A 21,914-nucleotide genomic window follows, 5' to 3' on the forward strand; every position below is an offset into this window, starting at 1 on the left:
TGAAATTCAGTGCTGTGATATTCTCTGCATGTCCCTGATGGCTGTTTTTGTCTTTTTTGTTTGCCCTCGCGGCACCTTGTGTCTCAACATGCATGGCTGATTTGAATGAGTGTGTGTGTATGTGTGTGTACAATATGCTGAGCAGGAGTTTTGCTTTAGGGAATAATGCCTCTTGAGTGTGTGTAGTTGTAATCAGCTTGTGAACTTCATCGGTGTGCGTTGTTGCAGTGAATGTGTGGCTGAACTGTGTCTGCAGCTGTGTGTGTTTAGGGCTAGTCTGTGTGTTTTTTTTAGAGTGATAATTCTGCTGAGAGGCAGGCAGACAGTAGGGGAGGGTGAAGGAGGAGGAGGAGGAAGAGGAGGAGGAGGACTGAAGACAATGTCAGCGCTGCAGTATGATCCTGTATCCATCAGGCTGCCTCCTGCAGTCACTGCTGCTTAAAATGCACTGCCAACGACACACAGGAAATGGCCTCAATCACTGTAGCACACAGTCCTCAGTTTCTCATTCCAGATGGGATTATGATGTTATTATTGCACGATTACACCACATAACTATATTAGCAACAGAACACAACCTGGGACTTCTCAATCAGTCACCTTCCCTTTATACTGAGAGGAATTTTCAACAACCCCTCCCTGCCTGACACACACACACGTACACACAATGCACACACCCTGAATCAACAACAACAGGAGCCAGCCATTTACCTTTTATCTTTATCCTCCCTGCTGCTGCTGCTGGAAAATTAGCTATTATAAGCACGGTTTAACGATGTTTGTGCTGTGATATATTGCCGTTTTTATGCGTCTATACATTTATGCTGATCCAGTGATGCAACAAGATCAGCCTTTTTTTTGTTTTTTTTGCAGGTGGATGTTGTGGCCCCAGCTGAGAACAACACTGCTAAAATAGCAATGAATGATCACTCATGTGGGTGGATCCACCCTCACTTCCCCTCCCCACCCTATGGAATTTGATAAGTTGGAAAGGAAAGGTGGCCAAACCAAAAAAAGAGTGAAGAGGAATAATGAGAGTAAGAGAGAGAGGGTGGTGAAGTGAAAGAGAAGTTTTTTTTTTTAAAGAGAAGAGGGAGAAGTGGGGAGGAGTGTATAACCAGGAAATAGATGAGTTCCAAAAGCTGTTTGAGATCAACAAGATAGAGAGAGAGAGAGAGCGAGAGAGAGAGAGACAGAAAAGAGTGAGAGTGTAGGGAGCAGCACCTCTTCCTGTAAAGCAGCAAATTCAAAATCAAATGTAGTCATCTTGTATTTCACACAATTTGCAGCGAAGAACACAAAAACATTTATGTCATGCCTACAGAGGACGTTTGATTTGAGATTCTCCTCTTTTTTTAATTGAAAGAAGGTGTGGCAAAACAGTGGTGTGTTTGTCTAATTCAAAAAGAGGGAATGTGATATATCCCATAAATATTTCACATTGTATGGCGAGAGTTGGGCTTCCTCCTGCTGCTCAGAGGTACTGTATGTGCTCATGGGCTGCTTAGGCAACAAAGCACCCCTCCTCTCCTCCCCTCCTCCTCCCCCGCCACCCCCGCACCAGCATTCCCTGAGGTATCTCCTTGAGGGTTCTCCTTGCACTCCTTTGCCAGCTGACAATTAGCATGTGGTCGCTAATGCACTACAAGCTAATTGAGCACAAGGGGGCTGAAGGTGTCAGTCACTGGAGAAGGCTTGTGATAGTGGTGTATGGTGCTGAACACTACGGCCATTTTAAGATGAGAAGGGATATACTTAAAAGGGAAAAGTGGGTCGTAGCAAAGTAAAAAACAAAAAAAATGGGCACATCTTAAGCAGATGTGTATTGTCATGTGGCACATGTATGTGTTTTCCTCCCTAATACAATGCAAGTGTGGTTAAAGTAACAAAAATACATAGACACACATAACACATAGAGTAATGTAGTGCTGGCTGGAACACGGCACATCATTGTGTTGATACCAGAGGTAGCTATTATAAGAGCTGCCCTGAGGTGTGCGAATGTGTCTGCCACGCATGCACAAGCAGTTATGCATGAAGTGGAGTGCAAATGCACACATGCATTGTTTATCTGCATGCACTGCTAGCACAAAAGCTAGCAGAAGATTTCTAAGCCCCTCTATTTAAAGGTGAAGGTTCACTGAGGTGCGTTTTAAATTGCTGAGTGGGTGCAGCGAGAAGGGCGTTCAACAAACGACAGAGAAGCTTTCCTGCCGCCTGGTTCAGAGGGGATAAGAGAGAGCAAGAAAGAGAGAGACAGAAAAAGAGAGAGTGAGAGAGAGGGAGAGGACACCTTGGTGTGTGTGTTTGGCCTGACATTCCCTCTGACTTGGAAAGCAGGAGTGGAGAGAAAGGGAGGCTGCTTTAAAGACGGCTCTCTTATAACAGGAAGTATCTGAATAGTGACTCACACACTATAGGGAGAGAGAGAGAGAGTGTAGGGAGGCTCTGTTCGCTGTGTATCACTGATGTGTGTGCCTGTTATGTACATTTTTGTATAATTAATGATATTGACAAACTTCACAGGTGACTGCGTGTGTAACAATATGATAAATTTCCATAGCAGGAATATTTTCATAGCCACGATGCGTATTAAACATGTGTCTTAATGTGTGTAAGGAATTCTGCATGTGTGTTAGTGTGCATGTGTGTATTATGCATTCAAGTAAATCCCATTTCAAGAATGCTGCCCCTCATTTTAGTAGACCCGTGTGTGTTTGCTGGAGGTGGTAGATGTGTATTTCTATGTGTACATCATATTTCTTCAGTAGTCGTAAAATGTCTTAATAGTGTTGATGTGTATGTATCTCTATGTGCATGCATAATGGGTTTGTTTGGATATTAGCAGAGCTCATTTCTGAGGAAGCAGCAATGCAGTTCTGTGTTTATGATACACATCGGTCAATGTGTATGGCTTTGTGTAGCTCAATCTATGTGAATTACACTACACACACACACACACAAGCTCAGTGAGCCCCTGTGACGCTCTGCAGAGTTGCATATTAAAAACAAACTGTGCCTTGCCATTACAATTTAAGGGCTTGTCACTGATAGGATGCCTGTGTGTCTTAAGTCACCGGTACATCAGCAGTCAGCAACATGGCTCCCTCTCACTGCTACTCACTGCATGCTGTGCAAACAAGGCTGACCTCTGTGCAACACCCACAATACAGTGAAGTGACAGTTATTGCACATGACTTTGGTGTACAATACGTTGGAGTACGTTTTTTTCTGCAGCATAAGGAGACCTGTTTAGCATTGTGGTGTGCAATGAGATGAGTATCATCATAAAACACTGACCAACAATTATAGGAATAGCTATGCTTGTCCACACCTTTGACTTATTCACATTTTTCATGCTTTTCTTGACTATCCAGTCTGGCAAGGGAGGAACTGTTAACCTTTTTTTGTATGACCTCTTCTTGGGTGTGTCAAAAAATAATTAATGAAATCATTTAGGTGTTTTTTTTAATATATATGTAAGGCAAAGTTAAAGTCACTCTAGAGCTTTAACTAGCAGCAATAAGAGTGTGACTTGTGCAAGTGATGGTAACTCGGCTGTGTAATTATTTTTCTGTGTGCAGATTGATCTGTGATTGTGTGTTTGTTGTTTTTATGTGTATGTCTGGAACAGGATTGAAAACCTGCTTGACTGAAAATAGAGAGTATAGTCAGGCATACCTAGAACATTTTAATGGCAGAACATACTGTAGTGTTACTATTCTCATGATTTGAAGTCTTAACATTTTGATAAACTGTATATACCTTTAATCACTGTAGCTTCTGCACACTTCCTGCGTTGTTAATACTGTTAATTGTGTATATACCCCTTATATTATGTTTCTATAGCCCACATGCATATTAATCTTAAGGCTTGCATTTTTAGTAATCTGCCTCAGTGCTGTTATTAAAATCTAAATAAATACATTCTCCTGCCATAATAATAATTCTTTTTCACAGACTGTGACAATATGTTGTCACAATAGTAACACCTTTGTATGAAAAAGAGGAAGCAGGTCTTCCCAGACTACAGGAGAATCAAGTTACTCAGACTTCAATCTAGTCATAGTTTACAGAATTCATCTGTTCTTTGGCTTTACTCGACTTTTCTTGTATCTCTGCTGTGCCCTGCCATTATTTAAGGTCTTAACCTTTTTTTCTTAAACAGGTCACTATGGTGAACGATATGGCATTCTTGAAACACTTTTTTTTGGAGTCCATAGCGCTATCAACAACTTTTCGCTGATGAGACAATAGCAGATAGTTCCATTTAATACGGAAGAAACCATTCAGCTGTGGAAAAGGGGTGTCTGGAGATTGTCAAAACGCTCAGAAAGATACAAGGCAAAGGCGATTTATATCAAGAGCCATTGTAAATTGAACTTGAATCGTTTGTTTACATACTTTATATGAAATCGAATCATATGTCTGATATTGAAATACTCGCGGGGAGGAATCCCTCCTGTAACCCCCGTGGGACAGAATGGACGCGACCTACTCAATCATGCACTTCAGCATACACTGCAAAGAGCATGCTTTCACCTTTAGGATTGTCTATGCTTCTTGAAGTCACCCTGGATTATTCTTTTGGATAACGCAGGTATGCTGATCTCCTGTTTCGTTCTCTTTTACAGAGGATAGTGTGCCACCCTCCGTGTGTTTTGAATGTACTGTAGGTGGAAGGCGATTGTCTGATCTTGATTTATAAATAGGTTACATGCAGTCAGGGATGTGGTGGTTATTAATATTTTTTTTTAAATATATGTGATATATCACCTCCCATCGGCGATCATCTCGTGGCAACAGATCCACAATATTGTACAGACATATTCACAATTTACACTTTAGATAGACTCTCTATGACTTGCAGCTTGGTATTGCATGTAACGTTTAAGTCATCATAGATTACTTATTGTCAGCCGAGACAAGGTGACTAAACTTTAGGCTTTTAGTCTTAAAAGTGTAGGAATAAAAGGAGCTAGTAACCTCCACCGATATCCTTGGGGTTAAGCAAACTTTCCACCAGCTCACCACTGCCTCATCTCTTCCTTGAGAGATTTTTTTGGATAACGCACAGTATCAACGCCGCATCAGACAGACGGATGGCAGTTATAGAGTTATAAATTGTGTTTAACAATCAGCACTGTGCGGAAAACATCCAAGTGGCGGAACGGCAGTTTCTCTTTTTTTTTGTCTTTTTAAACATTGTTTTATTCACACGGAGACAGCCATACGGGGTGGAGGTGGTGGTTGGGGAGGGGTAGAGGGAGGAGAAGGGGGGCATACATCCATATTAGGAAGTCGTGTCCTACATAATAGACATGATACAACTGCCACTGAGCAAGGCACAGGTGCCAGTGCAGTCTACACCGTGGCTGTTTAATACTTATAAATATGAGGATCTGAAACCGCTGGAAGGTCTCTGGTGTGTCGCATTTCTTCTTCTTTCAATCTCTGCGACTGCAAAAAGCTCAGACAATCTGCATGCGTGCGTGTGAGTGTGTATGTGTGTGTGTGTGTGGGGGGGGTAATCGGACGTTGTGTGTGTGCGTGCGCGCGCGCGCACGGGGTCTTTGCTTGTAACTTTTTTTTCCCCTTGGATGATGATGATGCACCTACAGGATGTGCGCCTGATGTTATGATAAAGGGACACAATAGACTCAGCGGGTGGGTGGGTGGGGGGGGGTGCACGACAATACGAATTAATGACGCTTTAACGCACGTACAGACAGGTGACTGCACTGTGCCTGTGCGCAAAAGTAAGTATATGTAGTGTCTTTTACGCACGAACCAAATTGCGCATGTTGCTTCTGTGGATGGGGGCTCCTGGTGAGCTGGAGGACAATTGTTCAGTGTTTTAGTGTCGCCTCTTTTCTGGACACTTTGTAATCAAATACACACACGTATGCTAAACGTGCACACGCAAGCCGATCCACCTTCTTGTGGTGATGCAGACTGCAACAAAGAGGTGAGCGTCCTTTGCCTGGGGACCGCATGTTTACTGACACGGACTATACAACGCGGGGACAAACTTTTTTCTGCTTCTCCTTTTTTTTCGCCTTCGCTCTCGTTCTCGCCGTTTCACACACATACGCAGGGCTTCTTTCCATTCATGGTGCGTTCAGGTTCTTACATAAGCTCCGCCATTCTCATGCTGGAAAATGAAAGCAGAAATATAAGGTAACTTGCTAAAGGGTGAGGATTGTTTCACTTGGAGATCAGTGTGCATCTAGTGCACTTCCCTCAGGTAATAGTTTGTACGTGTAGATTATGGGAAATTAAAAAGGCTTTTTTGACTTTTTGTTACTTTTTTGTTCCTAATTTTTATAAATCAGTTGGTGTCTTATTGTACATAAACTGTAGTTTCCAAGCCACAAAAAGTCAAAGTAACTGCAAATGTGTAAAATAAATAAATAATAACAGCAGGCTACTACAGATTTGCATACATGGAAAAAGTAGATATCTTAAAATCTCCTTACCTATGGAAAAATGCATTTGACATATTTAAAAATACTGACTTTACTACGGAGTTCCTTGCGTCAGTTTATCTCGAATCACGACATTTCCGACATTACCTCAAGGCAGCACCAGTGAAACGACAAGAGAAGCGAGAGAGAGAGAGAAACAACGAGGGGAGAGAGAGAGAGAGAGAAAGAGAGAGGAACCTGTACTGTTGTTCAACACAAGGAGATAGGAATTCGCCAGCGATATTAATAATTGCAGAGGATTTTAGTAAAGTTGACCTCCGGGTTGTTGTTGTCAGTCGCTGTACTGGAAGACAACAGTGGATCTGTGCTCTGTATCTCTGCTGGATCTGGACTCTTCACATTTGGAGAGCTGCACCGGTCCAAATTTTTTTTTTATTACGAGCTCAGCGGTGTTTTAACTGGTAAGGAACTGAGTGTATATAATTATTATTGTTTGTTGTTTTGAGGGTGTGTTCGTCGAGGCTGCTGCTGCTTGCTATACTGCAATCTTTGGCTATTACAGACTCTTTAGTTTTAACCCAGTCATTTCCTTTACGAGTACAGAGAGAGAGAGAGAGAGGACTGATTAAGAAACGGCAGCAAAAAGTATACATGTGCTGCTGTGGTGATAAGGGTCATTGTGAGGAATGTTTGGTGAGAGAAGGACCATGGCAAAAAAAAAAACTGTGCAGTGCTGCCAAAATGATAGGCAAAATGAAGTTCTTTCCATTGATATTACAGGGGATGTAACAATGTTATAAAGTAACATAATAGATCTATAAACTTACTGTATGTGAAAATTATAGCGACACCAAAGAGAAAAATCCATAAAGGTACTGTCACTATAAAAGCTATTAAGCATAATAGATTTCTGTTATAGGTATATTATATTTAATAGGACTGTCACAATAAGCGTCCTTCAGGGGAAGGCTGGAGTACTTATCAGAAGAGATAGTTATGTAAAAGCATAGTTTGCAGTAGAGAGAGAGAGAGAGGAGATATGCACGTATGCCGCAACATGCTCACCTTCATTTTGTTTATGGTTTGGGGACAGTATGGAAGAAAAATAACAAAACAATGTAGGCGGTGCATTATCTGGTGTTGGAATTTGTGACTTCCAATAGTAGTGGCAAACATAGGGCTGGCTTTGTATTGGTGGAGTTTGCAGCCACACACACACACACACACACACACACATACATGCTCAAAGCACAACAATATTCACTTGTGTGTTTTATGTTGTTTGATTTCTGTACAGAACATGGTTATATGTATCTGTATCCCTTCAGTATTCCAGTAATCATGTGCTACAAATTGACACTGACATGCACTGGATCCTAAACTGCCACTTTTCTCTATGTGATGGCATTTTTTTTCCGCACTCCATTGAGATTGACTTCTTGCGGTGCGCTGTTTTCCTCTTGTTGAAAAATACAGTATTTTCTTCAGTGTAAGGTCACACTTACAGAAAGAGAAAGAAATAGAGAGCAGAGGGAGAGGGGAGAGGGGAGAGGGGAGGGAGGAAGAGAGTCAGAGCGTTGTTTTGCAGGCAGGATTACATTGTCTCCCCCATGTCAGATTTCAGACATTATGTTAAACATTTCTTTTTCAGCCTGCAGCTCTCTCTCTCTCTCTCTCTCACTCCGTGAATACAACACCCTATGGAGCTAGCTACACAACAATAAATGATCCAACTTCCCCAAATTAGCTGTTAGATAATAAATAGCTCTTAAATGCACCACCTGTTCTCCAACTTAGTACCAGAAATAGATTTGAAGGTAAACACATTCAGTAAATAATGTTTAAGAAATACAGTAAATGACTGTTTTTCCTGATTGATATATGTCTGAACTTTACCTGGAAACCCACAAGTATGATTAACAGTACTTGTAAATTTTGGGGTATTTTTCTCCTTTGTCATGTCATGCAAATAAACAGTGAGATCACTTGTTGATCACTGCCACGAGAGGCGAATGAGGAACATGACCTATGTTTAAATGTGACTTTATGTGTCAGTTGACTAATATGAATGTGATTCATTTTAAGCTTCTCCAGGAAGAAATGAGATTTTTTTTTAAGATGCCTGTCACAGATGCCTCACATATATAAACAGACCCTTTGCTCAGAGATGACTTGAGTGAAGCTTTTTGTGTTGGATGGCTGTTGCTACCATTGTGTGGCTTTTCATACACTGAATAACTGTGGCATACATGTTGGCTTTTGTCAATAGGACTGTTTGTCTTTTGTACGCAGCTTGTATGCTTACTTTCCTCCGTGCTTATCATGATCAAACTTTCAACTCTACTCTGACTCTTTATCTTTTACAAAGACTTGACTTTTTTGGTTCACCCCCCCTCCCTCACACCCCCCTCCTCCCCCTTTCCTGTATCTGTAGGAGTAAAATTAGCAATTTCATTTTTTTGTCTTGTCCCTTCAGAATGTGGAAGTGTTTTATTGGTGTGGCGAGAAACAATGAGGACAAGGCAGGGCTTTGTGGTGGCAGAAATGCATTTTTAACCCATGTGAATGAATGGCGCCTCACATTCCACAGCAGCAGGCCCTTTACTGAATGGCAGCACTAACTCGGCTGTTTTCATTACTCATTACTGCCTTGTGCCTTTTCAGCACGGACATAGTCATTTACCTTCACCAACAGGGGAAGGGGGGGGTATGGGGTTCAACACTATAAAGACTTTGTCATTGACGATTATAAGTTAATATTAGTGGGGCGAACTGGATCGTTCACAACTTGTGACTGCCATTTTTGTCTTAAAAAGTAAGAACAGAGGATTGAATGTCAATGGGTAATATAAATTCAGAGATTGGTGTTACGTTTTGGCCCATTGCTTTGGATTCTGGTACACGCTATCAGATATAACATATAGTGTAGTGTGTCCCACTTTACTCCGCTGTAGCTACCTCCTGCTTAAGGCTTAAGGTCCTTTCAGACACAACATGATTTGTGCTACACTTGGGTTTACACACTTTTGAATTCTGGAGGATGGAACAAAATTGTAGAATTTCTGCCAAGACTCAATCCTGTGCTTATCACAGCAACAAACTGTTGAAGGACCACATGTCATTGAATGCGGTAGTGCCATTTGTTGTGCTGTTTTTCTTCAAAATAGGTAATGGTGCCAAACAGCAGGTATTTCTTCATAAGTTGGTGGAGAAATACAGTAAATGTTGAACTTACAGGTGCAAGGTTTAGAGAGTCTTTTGGACATGTAATTATGCAATTGTTAGCCATAGAAGAGCTTATAATGCTGGTGGTCTATTTGAGCTTTCTATAAATTTTGTGTAAGACAAGCACTTCCTCTTCTTCTTTGATCGTTTGGCAGTGGCATAAGTGTCTAGATCTCTTATTCTAGAAACTCATTTATTTTCATGTAGTACTGACAAGCATTTATATGAACTAAGGACTCTGTGGGTGGTATCCAACACCTTGTCGAATTCACAGAGAGGTTTTAGAGCTGGGTAATTGGGGTCTTACATATGCATGCATAGGTTGTAAATTAAATCCATTCAGTCTTTTTTGACTGTAATTACTACCCTGCTTTGACTGCACTTCCCCATCCCTGTCTAAACTGTTCATGTTAATGTAGTACAGCTTTGAACTATAATGGATAAGGAAAAAATAAAGCCATCAAATCACACAGACACATATGTCTTCCTACCAAGTAATTCGTACCCTGTTCCTGGCATATTGAGGTTAGATTATGGCAAGACCCAGCAAACAGCCTATTTTAACAGCACCCCTTTCACTCCTATGATTACAAAAATATATATAAGAAGTGCCTTTGCTGGTGGTCCAGACATCATTTTAATACAAGGTCTTGTGTCTATTCTGTTGCGATGGCATTGATTCTCAGCTGCATGGCGGGGGTTTCCACTCTGAAAGGGCAATCTCTCTGTGTTAGCCTAGAGACACCAAGCTCCTGGATTAAATTATAAATGAGCCCTCCATGGGAAACGTATTGCTTACTGCCTTGGATAATCAGAAACAATTTACATTTGCGGCCATCCCACACTTTTTCAATGGATGTATATAGTCCTACTACTTTTTCTTTGATGCCCATTGTCTTGAAACTTTGTTAACAGGTGGGATATTTAATCTCTTTATTTGGGTCACACCTTAACACCCACATGGATCAATATGTCTCTGCCAAGCCAAGCAGGACTGTCCAGGTACTAAACCATGAAGCCTGATCTGTTGTCTAAATTGGACCCAAAGAAATTGATGTTGTAATCAGAGGATTAAGATAGGAGAGGGGTTAGGGGTTAGGGTTGGTGGGGGGTAGGGGATTTAGGCACAGGGCCATTTTAGCCCTCACCCATTGTGGGGACAGATGAACAGGGTAGTGGTCTTGCATAGTACTTTGACATCTCTCAGGAAATTGCCATTATGATAAGTTTGTTTTTTTTCTTCTCCTCTGATTTTGCTGTGGTGGAAAACCCCTGCATGCCATTGTGCAAGAACTTCCCACACTGCACAGATTTATTTCAAGCAACACACTAGTTTAACAAAAGAAAATAGTTGCAGATAGTGTGCACATTTACCTGGTTGCTTTATTCATGCTCCCTTCCTGTTTCAGCGTGAGCTGGCTTTATCTGGGTTACTGATAAAGCAATGACAGAGAGCAGGTATCTCCATTACCAGAAGCAACATTGTGGGTGTAAGCGCTAATTATCTGCAGCTAAATCAACATTTTTAAAAATTTCAATGCTATGTTACAAAAGTCACATTAGACATATTGTAATTTATTTACAGCTTAATACAAAAAATAGTCAACACATTAATGAAAATCATAAAAAATGAGTAAATAATGAAGTGAACATTCTCAGTTATTCTAAAAACACAGAATCACTGGAATAGCACATTTTCTATTTTGTTAGTAGGAGTATATGTCCACTGCAAATGATTAAATAATAGCACAGAATATTGTTTTATATTCTTTCTGCTCCCTTGTTCATCTTTATCTGACAGATGTTGGTGTTTGTTACTTCAACATGTGTCCACATCACATAATAATACCACTGGAGTTGTACTAATAAATAATAATCTCACCAGCTGCAGGGATGCAACTCTTAAATCAGAGGTGGGCCACACTGAGTGGCTGATAATCTGATAATCAGGGTTAGATATCGACCCCATTTATCAGTGCCACCCTGTATTAGCTGAGGACACTCATAGCAGCCTGGACCTGGAGTGATGCAAGAAGCATTAGAGCGTCTTGTCAGTGCATAGATTTCATCAGCTGGATTGAATAGGATGTGTTGGGAGTTTTTGCAGAAAATCTCACTTTAGTTCTAATGCAAAGCCCGTTTACTACATTACAGGCTGTGTTATCCATCACCGCCACTCATGTTGATTTCCCTGTCTTACACTTTATTGATGATCCAATGAAATAACAGCCATGAGCACTGAGCCTGTATGCTCTGGATTCATTAGCAGTGCTTATCAGGCCTGAGCTGAAGTAGTGATCATAGTTAATAGATTTCTGCCTGTGTCTATGAACCAACGCTTTGGCATTGTTGCTGTGATTGCTGCGGGATTAAAGAAGAGAAATAAGCTTAGCTGGGAGAAATAGCCCAGAGAACCACGTGGCTGTGATCAGGGATTGAGAGAGAGAGAGAGAGAGAGAGAGAAGGGGAGAGCTGCCGCGGGAAGGAACAGCACTCTTTGTCCAGCCCAGATGTCACTGTAGTAGACTACCATTATTGATCCACTGCTTTACAGACACACATCCTGCTCACACACACACACACACACATGCACACATGCTTTGATTAGATAGCATTAAAATGGGAATTTAACAAAGGGTACCAACAAACAAATGTGATTACATCAACGCCTTTTTACTATTGATTTATAAATAATTTTATTTTAGCCAATATAAGGAACATGGTCAGTATTCCAGTGTGTGTGATGCATCCAGTAGATCATTTTAAACATGATATGATACTGTTGTAGATACCGAAAAAAACAGTTTGTCTTGTTTCTGCATTCTTTTCCCTTCATCTGTCTAGTCTAATCTAGATGTTTTAATAGCTGAGTTCATATTTGATAAACCAAGATGACACTAACTTAGCATGTAAGTGTCTATGTGTGTGTGTGTGTGTGTGTTTCACAGGGGCTCATAGGGAGGAGACGTGGCACCCAAACTTAATCCAAACTCACAGCAGCCCAGAGGGCATTAAGGGTGGGTGGGGGTTGGGTGAACTGCTTCCTAAGCAGAGAGGCTCTTTTTTTAGTATTACCGTTCTGGATCTGTTAATAAACACACACTAAAGTGGGACTAAGAATATCCACAAATATATTTAAAAAAAAGCCCTTAAAGCATCATTTTAGATTGATAAAAATCCAGCACAGTGCTGGGAATAACGCAGCTATATTTTAGAACGTGTCCTGCAGACACAGGAACTCCATTAACAGATTTAATTAGTGATTCCTGGGGAGTGAGGAGCAGAGGTATGGCAGCAGCTAACATTAAGAAGATGGAAACTGAAACATACAAAAAAATCAGGAAGTTATGATTACTCCAATAAAAGTTGCAAATACCTGCCATCTTGCATTCTGTTTCATTTTGATGCAAATATGTAACTGCCATAAAGTTCACCCCCGCCTTAAGGAACTACCTTTGTTTGTGTATTTGGTTATGAAAATAACCTTTACTTTTGCCTGTCCTCTATTTCTCCAGTTAACTTCATCCAACTCAATCAGCTCCATGTTCACTACATGGCTAGCCTCATCTATTAATACCTAAAAGCCTGTTTTTCCTCTATGGCATCAGAGCAAATGGGACAGAGTGGATGTAGTTAGTCCAGATTGAAGGCCTGTGATGTTGCATGTCTGACTAACTTAGGGAAACAAGCTGGAAATGTCTCCAGGCTACTGCAGCTAATCATTCAGCCCACAGAGGAACTGATCGTTAGCCACTGATGTCAGCCTAACCTTGCCGAGATGTGTTTCAGTGAATCGTGTGTGTATTTGTTTGGGAAAATGGGGGTAGATATGGATAAACAAAGTTTGCTGATCATTAGAGAGTAAAGATGCATGATTCATTTTCTCAAATATGGGAATGTAACATAAAGAAATACACAACTAGTGTAACAAATGATGTCAAAATATGACTGTATTGCTTTTTACAGCGCTCTTATTGACTTGACCTTTTTTGCTGCAGGAAAAGCAAAGAAATGGCAGGGCAGATCCACTCATATGGAAATATAGAGGGCAGACTGACTTCTCCTTTTCCCCTCAGAAACTGTTAGTAGTTTCAAAATGAGTCAGAAAAAAAATGAATAATAGGAACAAGTGACCATATTTGTGTATTGTAAAAGGCTTCTCCACATGGAGCTAAAAGTCCTAATTTGGGCATATCCAAGATCTCTGTGAATCAAACTAATTAAATAATAGAGTAAAACTAAACCCTATTAGCACTGCTTGAGTTCGAATATTCTTCTATATACTTCCAGTGAAGAAAGTAAACAGCGAACAGATGTTGTGGGAGTAGTAACAAGAGTTACTTGGGCAGTGTCAAGCAGGCTTTAGGGTCACTGAGGACAAAGGTGAGGAGGAGGAGGAGGAGGGTCTCCCAGGGGCTAATGGGCTCACTCAAAATCCACATATAGATCAGAGATAACGATAAATGCAATGTGAATTCAAGAGCAGGCTGCATCCATCATCTGTTCTTTGGGATCATTTCTATCCAAGTAAAGATGAGAAAAATACATTTCTTTTTTCACTTTTTTCTTCTCTCTGTTTCATATGACTGGCTTGTCGGAGTCTATTTCTAGCACAAATACTTAAAGAGTTGCTATGACTGTGAGTGGCACACGTTGCATTATGCTCTCTCTAGCGAGACCCTTGCTGTAGCCCCAGATTCTAGAGATTATTTTAGCTCTTCACTTAAATGTCTTCCTGTTTCGCAGGGTGGTTTCTCTCTTTTTTTCATAAAAAAAGTTGTTTTTGTTTCCACTGAAATCCTATTTTAAAATGTTTATTTTAAAAATCTGTATTTAATGTATTTCCCTAAACCTGAAGGGATAGTCAGTGTATTTACCCTCTTAAGAACAGAACCCCCCCCCCCCCTTTTTTTTTTTATTTGTGATCCCACATTGTGTTTCCTGGGCTCACCTCAGTTCCCAGCTGTCTTTCTGTCAGTCTGTTGCTGCAGGGCCTTGCAGTCAACTACACAGGGAAGAAGAGACCAAAGCTAGGGAGCTGTTTAGCAACCCCTCCCCACCTTTCCACTACAACAAACACACAACCGTATACCGCCCCAGCATCCACCCATCCACCACCAGCAGACACACAGCACTCTTGATGTTTTGTAAAGAATCCCCCAGCACAGTAACACCCTCCCTTCAGCTATCCCCTGGCCTCAGTGCCCTGCTTCAACATTGTATCCAGATGTGAGAGGATAGTTGAGGAGAAAGAAGGTGCCCCCCCCCACACACACACACACACACACACACTCATTCCACCTCAAGCCCCAAATAGCCCATACAAGCTAAAAGCATCCTATTGCTTTTCCAGCTCCCTACTAAAAACAAACTTGCACACTTTCATTTTAATAATCTGTAATGCTTTATATTGCACAATCAGCAACAAGCATCTATCATCAAAGTGACTGTTTCTCCATTTTTCCCTCAAACTGAAACCATACAGATGAAAATCTATTGCTCCTGAGTGCGACTGGCTGTGATCATCTAATCCCTGGCTGCAGAACTCTATTTAAAGAGTATAGCCGCTAATCCCATCAGATTATACCTGACCAACTCCACAAAATCACCCAATTAATAGTCTTAAGTATGCTCCCAAAAGCCTGTCTTCCCTAAAAAACACCCAAAAAAACCACCAAAAAAAACAAACCCGCAATAAATCAGAAAAAAAATCTGACCCATTATTTGCATTTTAATCTCATGCTTAGTCTTTATCCAGTCAAGAGGTAGCCATGGCAGTAAATAACGTATCTGCATATCTATGCGTATAAGCGTGTACCTTTGCACTAAACATCTTAGTCTGATCTGTGAATTAGTTCCTGAACTGCTGATGCAGCCGTCTGTAAGGTTGTAGCTGGCTGCTGTACATATTCTGATATGGCTGCATATTGATTTTCACTCTAGCCCCAGAAGCAGTTGGTGTGCTTAAATTTAAGTACCTGGGCAGCAGGCTCCGCAGGCATCATTGTCCCAGATAGATCTGAGGTGGAGGTTTGTGTGATATACTCATATGTATCAGGATTTTTTTGAGGGCTGGTACTGCCAGCTCTTTTAATTTAAGCAGCAAATTATTTTTTGCCAAATTGCAGTATTTTTAAAACTGCCATTTTTTTTTACTTTTTAAGCTTTTGTGGAATCCTAAATAAGCAGGAAGAAAAAGTACTGTAGCAGCATTTTATTAAATCAAGTGCACCCAGTAAACATATGGAACCAATCCTGAATACCTCATAATATTTAGCATGATGTATTGATTAATTCTGCAACAAACACTGGATTAGTTAAGCTGCATTATATCAACAGTATCAGATACAAAACAGCTGTTTGATCTGTAGTAAATTAACATTACCATGACACATGTGCAGCTCATAATTGTTGCTCTTTTACAGTAGTTACAGTGGATCTCTGCATTTCTCAAACCTAATATGTTGTCAGCAATATACCTTGCCTTACCTTGGATTCATACATGCATGTGTCATTTCGCTCTGTCTTTATGTGTGCAGGTGTCTCATTAGAAGGGTCTTTTCCATTTTTAGAACCCATCCTGGAGTCTTTGCATGGTAAAGTGTGTTGTGTAAAGCTGTGCACTGGTGCGATGTGGAGAGAATGACTGTACATAATCCTCAATCCTCTGTCGCTCATTTCTTGTGTAACAGGCCTGTTGGTTTTTTAGCAGTGGCTGACTGCCTGGTTGGCTGGCTTAATGGCTGTTTTGCCGCCTGGCTGATGCAGGTAACTCCCGCTGGAAGCTGTCTGATCTCTCTGGGGAGAGGTGCGCAAACATAACTGCTTGATGCAATATTGCCTTTCTCCTATATTACCCTCGTCTGAATTAACAGCTCAACATTAAATGGGAGGCAAAGTGGGGCTTAATCGAAACCATGCTTCCATATTTTAATCTATACAGTCTTGTTCTAGAATGCAAAACCATTTGATGACTGTTCACTAGATACAGACCTGGGGACAAGTTTACTCTTGCAACTACAACACACTGCTTTTTAGCTGACATATGGCACTTTCCTTCACCCATGTGCCTCCTGGCAGCTGACTGCACACACTGCTCTGTAAGGCCATGATTGGGTGCAGTTGTTCAATTTAAAACTAAATCAATACGCTGCTTTTAATCAGATAAACAATTTTTTTATTAATCACAATTAAGCATTTTAATATGCTAACCTTAGCTACTTAACACAGAGATTACTCAGATCTACAAAGGAAGCTTTCAGTAGTAAAAACAAAAGACATTTAGACACTGGGAACTGAAACTTTGTAAAAATGAGCAGTGAGTTACATTAGCACAGTGCATACGCCTGCTCATTTTCCAACTTTCTTCAATGAAAATATGTCACAACTGACACAAAATAGTGACTTCTGTTCACCTATCAACATGCAGTGTTGCTGCGGTCATACTTTCAAAATAAAGGCTGCAATCGTCCTGAACAATAAAAGATTTTAAAGGACAAATAAATGAACATGGAAAAAAAATGAGGAAGTCGAACAGAGCCCTAGCATTGTTTTAAATAGTTTAACCCCTATCATACACTGTTTCCCAGCTGCAGAGATTTTCCTTTTTATTTAGAATAAAACTGTGTTCATTGACAGCAATTTGTTTCTATTACCTTCTTACTGGCATAATGTAGCCTGTTACCAGACAGACTGTCAGCCTGATGTTCATGCCTGTATGGGTGCCGCATGCTTCCAGATGTTGATCTGGTAAACCCACTACTGTTTAAACACAGCAACTGGTGCAGCTCAGGTTGTGCCCGGTGAGCTTTATTGCAAACAGATGGGTTGAGGAATGCTGCCTGTTTACCGACAGGATGCTGTGATCTGGTTTTCTTAGGCCCACCTGCATCAGTTGGGAGGATGATGCATATGCAGTACAAATGGATTTACTGTATATTCTAAGTTTTTTTTTTTTATTGGTGTCTTGGCATTTACGTCATCCAAGTAATTTTTTCCTGTTTTGATGTTTTTGTCGTTTCAGTAGGTGTTCTTCATTCTTTGTCACACTTTGCACTGAAACTTGTCACCGTGCAGCTGTCTTAAATAAGATTTCCAGTTAAACCTCTGGGGACAAATGATTTAATGCCATCAAAAACAAGTGTGACAGACTGCTCACTCCTTAAAGATGGGAAAAGTCTGATGTTTTTAAAATAAAACAGAAGAAGGTATCTCGCAGCAAGTCGAATTTTCAAGAGAGCTCAGCGTTTCCCACACAGCCGCCCACCTTTTCACATAAAAAACCTGACAAACACCTTACTGCATGCACATCCACATTTGTGCTAGTCTTGATTGGAGAGGGGGGTGTTAGAGTGTAACTGTGCTAGCAGATTGTCTCTGTAGGACTATTGGATGAGTGTTGAGAGTGGATCCTGTCCAATTTCCTGAGCTGTGGTTACACTGCAAAGAAAATAATATCTGTCACAACAAGCTGTGAAGTCTGCCTTTGTGTTTTTTGCTTCCTTAAAGAATATTAAAAAAAGTCCAACTAAACATAAAGTCATTTTTGTTCATAGCCATCTTCTCATCAGTGTGATCAATAATCCAAATTCCTGGAAAGTCAGTGTGCGTTTTTCTGCGGCTCACAGCCTGCATTTCTGTCTTTTTTCTTGAGCTCTGTCTCCTCATCTCCCTCTCTCTCTCCCTCTCAGTCAGCTCTTATTATCCCAATCCATCTCCTGCCGTGACTTTACATCACTATTTACCACTTATCGTCCCTCTGCTGCCCTCCCTCTCATTATTTGCTCTGCCATTTCTACTCTCCTTGACATGCATCTCTCTGCCTCCTTCTTCTCTTATATGCTGCCTTGTTTTCCTCAGCATTGGTTTAGGGTTTTTTTCCACTGGGCAGGTTAACAAGCCGGCATGATTTCATCAATGGGAATCAGTCAGCCTGATAAGACGTGACCCAGATGGGATCTCCAGTTCTTTTTATACAGCCATCCATCATGACCACCTAGCCATAAGCTCTCTCTCTCTCACAGTAATGCCTGTCAGGCTGCGTATGAGAGAAATGTGTCATGTAGCTCCAGTGAAAAACTCTTTGTCCTAAATAGAAGGCTAACAACGGTTGTTATTCTCATCTAGCAGCCCCAGTTCCTGTGTGGTGCTTCTTTTTTTATTATTTTTGGCTATGAATTCCTGGGCAGATGTTGCAGTACACACACACAAGCTTGACGACACACACAAACAAAAGCACTCCTATAATATTCCTTCAGGGACTCATGATGGTCAATAATGAGACTGTGGTAACCTTTGTGAACCTCAGTCATATTTTTTTTTGTTTCCAGTGGTATCACTTTCATATTCCCACTATAATAATCCCACTGGGGTTTGTTGGACAAAAAGGATTTTAACGGCACACTATTGGATGTTATATTTTTCAAACTATATTTACCTCAATGCCAGGAAATAGACAAAAATTCAAACCTTTCTCATCTCTGCATGGGACAGCTTAGCTTAGCATAAAGGCTAATATAAAAGGGCAAACAGTTTGCCTTGGTCCAGTCCTTTCACTTAGGTGCAACTGTCAAGATGGACGCATCTTCAAGTGCTGGGACCGGACACATACTTGATAACCATTGACCACCATGCATATTTTTTTTTCAAAATAATCATCTATTGCAAGTAGTGGGACAAAGTTATTACTACAAAAACAGCATAGTTTTACTGTAACATTGTGCACAATGCCATTAGTGTCATAAGCTAAATCATGTGTTTTGCCCACCATTATAATTGCCAGATCGTATGCTACCTGTAAGCATGATAGCAATGATTGTGTGTGTGGGAGTTTACTTAGAAGTACCTCTACTTCTACTAAGTCTTTAACAGCGAGTCAGTAGAGACACGGGCGGAGAATACCGTGTGTTCTGCAGCCAAAATGTCTTTTTATTTTCTGAAGCATCACACATGTTTTCGCACATATGCACACACACAAAGGCTGTCCAATATTCAATCTATGATGTACACAATAAACATTTTTTTAAAGGATGAAATTGGATTTTCCCCACAGGTTACTTTGTTTGGAGTTATTTTTCTTTATAATGTGTGTGTATCAGTTTGTGAACACCATGCAAACAACAACTGCCTGTTTGAGCCCACACAGTCTTTCTGTAGTAGAGCCATCAGGAGATTTCTGTGGAAACCCTCCCATCCTGCTTGCCAAAGTGTGTGTGTGTGTGTGTGTATAACTGTGTGTGTGTGCAGGGGGCAAGAAAGACTCAAAAGCAGATCTGTTGCCCTGCTATGTTCTCATATCTGCTCTTACAGGATGTGATTTTGCCTCTAGGTAGAGGCAGGTTTGAAAACAAGGCACAGAGCAGGTAACCAAGTAAATGAGTAGGCAAAGAGGATTTTAAGAGATATGCCGCATTCACAGAGGCTGTGAGAGTGTCAGCGTAACATGTCTTCTGTTCCTCAAAGCACACAGTCATGGCCAGTTAAGGACTGAGGTGACAGCAAAATAGTGTTTGGTTCTCTAGCAGGACTTTGACCTGACAACTTGCATGCTAACACATTTTGAATACTGTGATGAATAGCCAGTAACTTGCATTAGAGATAACACTCTGAAGCTCAGTTTCAAATCTAAAAATACTGTGAAGGTGATTTTAGTATCAGCGTTCTTGGGGAAACTGACAAGTCAGTTTCCTGTAAAGCGATGCCATTTAATATTCTGCAAAAGTGGAAATTCTGCTTATTTGTTCCTTAAAGTCAGTTGGTACACTAAATGTGGGATGCTGACATCGGCCGTGCTGTGTGAAATGTCTTATTAATGTTCATTTTGTGAGCATAATGAAACTTTTAACTTTTAATAATTTCATGCCCTCATGTTGCTACTGACATAGACCAAAGATGAACACGTGAAGAGCTTTATGGTTACTTTGGTGCTTATGTGAGTGATGGATGTGTGTATAAACTTGCAATCCACTGGGCCATCTTGCCTCAGTGGACAACAAAATAAAACGGTCATATCAGAATGTGTGACAGTGTGAAAGACTGGTGGCCAACTTTGAGGTCACTGGTCTAATTACACTTTAGAGTGACTGCAGAGGTTGTTCAGGACTGCAGACAGATCGAGGGGGGGGGGGGTGTGGGTGGGGAAAGAAGGGAAGGGGAGATGTGAGAAGAGTGGACAGTGGGGGAGTGAGGAGAGCAGAGACAGAGGAGTTTCAATTTAGATTTAAATCAAACACTATTACCAACAAGTGTAGTGCCGCTATTACACCAACAACTTGTAGTTGTAGCTTACACCTCGGCTGCTGGTCTGTTTCTGCTCCATTTTGTTCCGGCCCATATTGTATTCAATTTCATTGTGACAGAAAGCACAGATAAAGAACTGGTTCTGCAGGTATTTGCACAGATGTAAACAGAAAACAATGAAACATCTTATGTTTGATCACCTTTTTAAAATAACATGTTTAAGGAGCAGGTCTGTTCTTAAATCAAAAAGATCCTGTTACATAAGCACATTTTGATCATCCTTACATCCACTTCAATAGTTCAGGATTAAGATTTGGATTTAGGGTTTGTGGTTAGATTGAGGTTGAAGTCAGGGTTAAAGTGTGGTTTGGGAACAAGCGATTAAAAGCGTCAATCCTGCGCAAGACTATGCAGTAAACACACTAAATTCTCTACTGCGCCTGTCTACTGTTGGTGTTTGTGGTACTTTAGATCAGTGTAATGATAGTTTAGTCTGTGTTGTATGCTGACAGTAGATCTCAGTGTCTGTATCTGTGTGTGTGTGTGTGTGAGGAATGCTGCTGTGGTTCAGGAGAGAGGTGGGGGCTCTATGGGCAGGAGCACCCAGGGGTTAACGAGCGGTGTGAGAAAAACAGGCAGAGTTTGAGAAGGAGGGGGGGAGGGAGGCATGCACACACACACACACACACACATGCGCAAACACACAGTGAATCCCAAAGGAAGCTGGTTGGGCCCCTGAGAGCAGGCAGCGCTTGTTGGCTTTAAATGCTAAATTATAGCAGCAGGTATGACTCCATGCTGATAAGTTTAAATAAAGCATCAAAATATAGAAAAAAAATCCTAAATCTGTCACCCAGACTAATTTGGCCTAGTTTTTATTTAACAGATGTCACATGGTGTACAGATCTAATGATATTGAAAACCAATTAGTCTAAACTGTATCTAAACATTTACTATAGTCTGTATTGTTGATCTACTCTACGTCTGGCTGAGACCCCCTTCTCCTCCTGACCCGTCCAGTAA

General features: G+C 40.9%; 1 protein-coding gene across 3 annotated transcripts in view; it reads left to right on the forward strand.

The window, feature by feature from the left end:
- The first annotated feature begins 4,548 nt into the window (after positions 1–4,548).
- The window catches only part of LOC114448308 (zinc finger protein 516-like), a 38,837-nt gene continuing 21,471 nt past the window's right edge, over positions 4,549–21,914 (forward strand). For 2 of the 3 annotated variants that reach the window (XM_028425198.1, XM_028425200.1), the window contains exon 1: positions 6,625–6,889. The gene's annotated coding sequence lies outside the window, so the exon portion shown is untranslated. Of the gene's footprint in view, positions 4,601–6,624; positions 6,890–21,914 lie in introns of those variants that run through there. The other variant, XM_028425199.1, reaches the window with a different exon arrangement.

This window comes from Parambassis ranga, chromosome 16 (assembly GCF_900634625.1).
Source record: "Parambassis ranga chromosome 16, fParRan2.1, whole genome shotgun sequence".
Taxonomy (NCBI): Eukaryota; Metazoa; Chordata; class Actinopteri; family Ambassidae; genus Parambassis; species Parambassis ranga.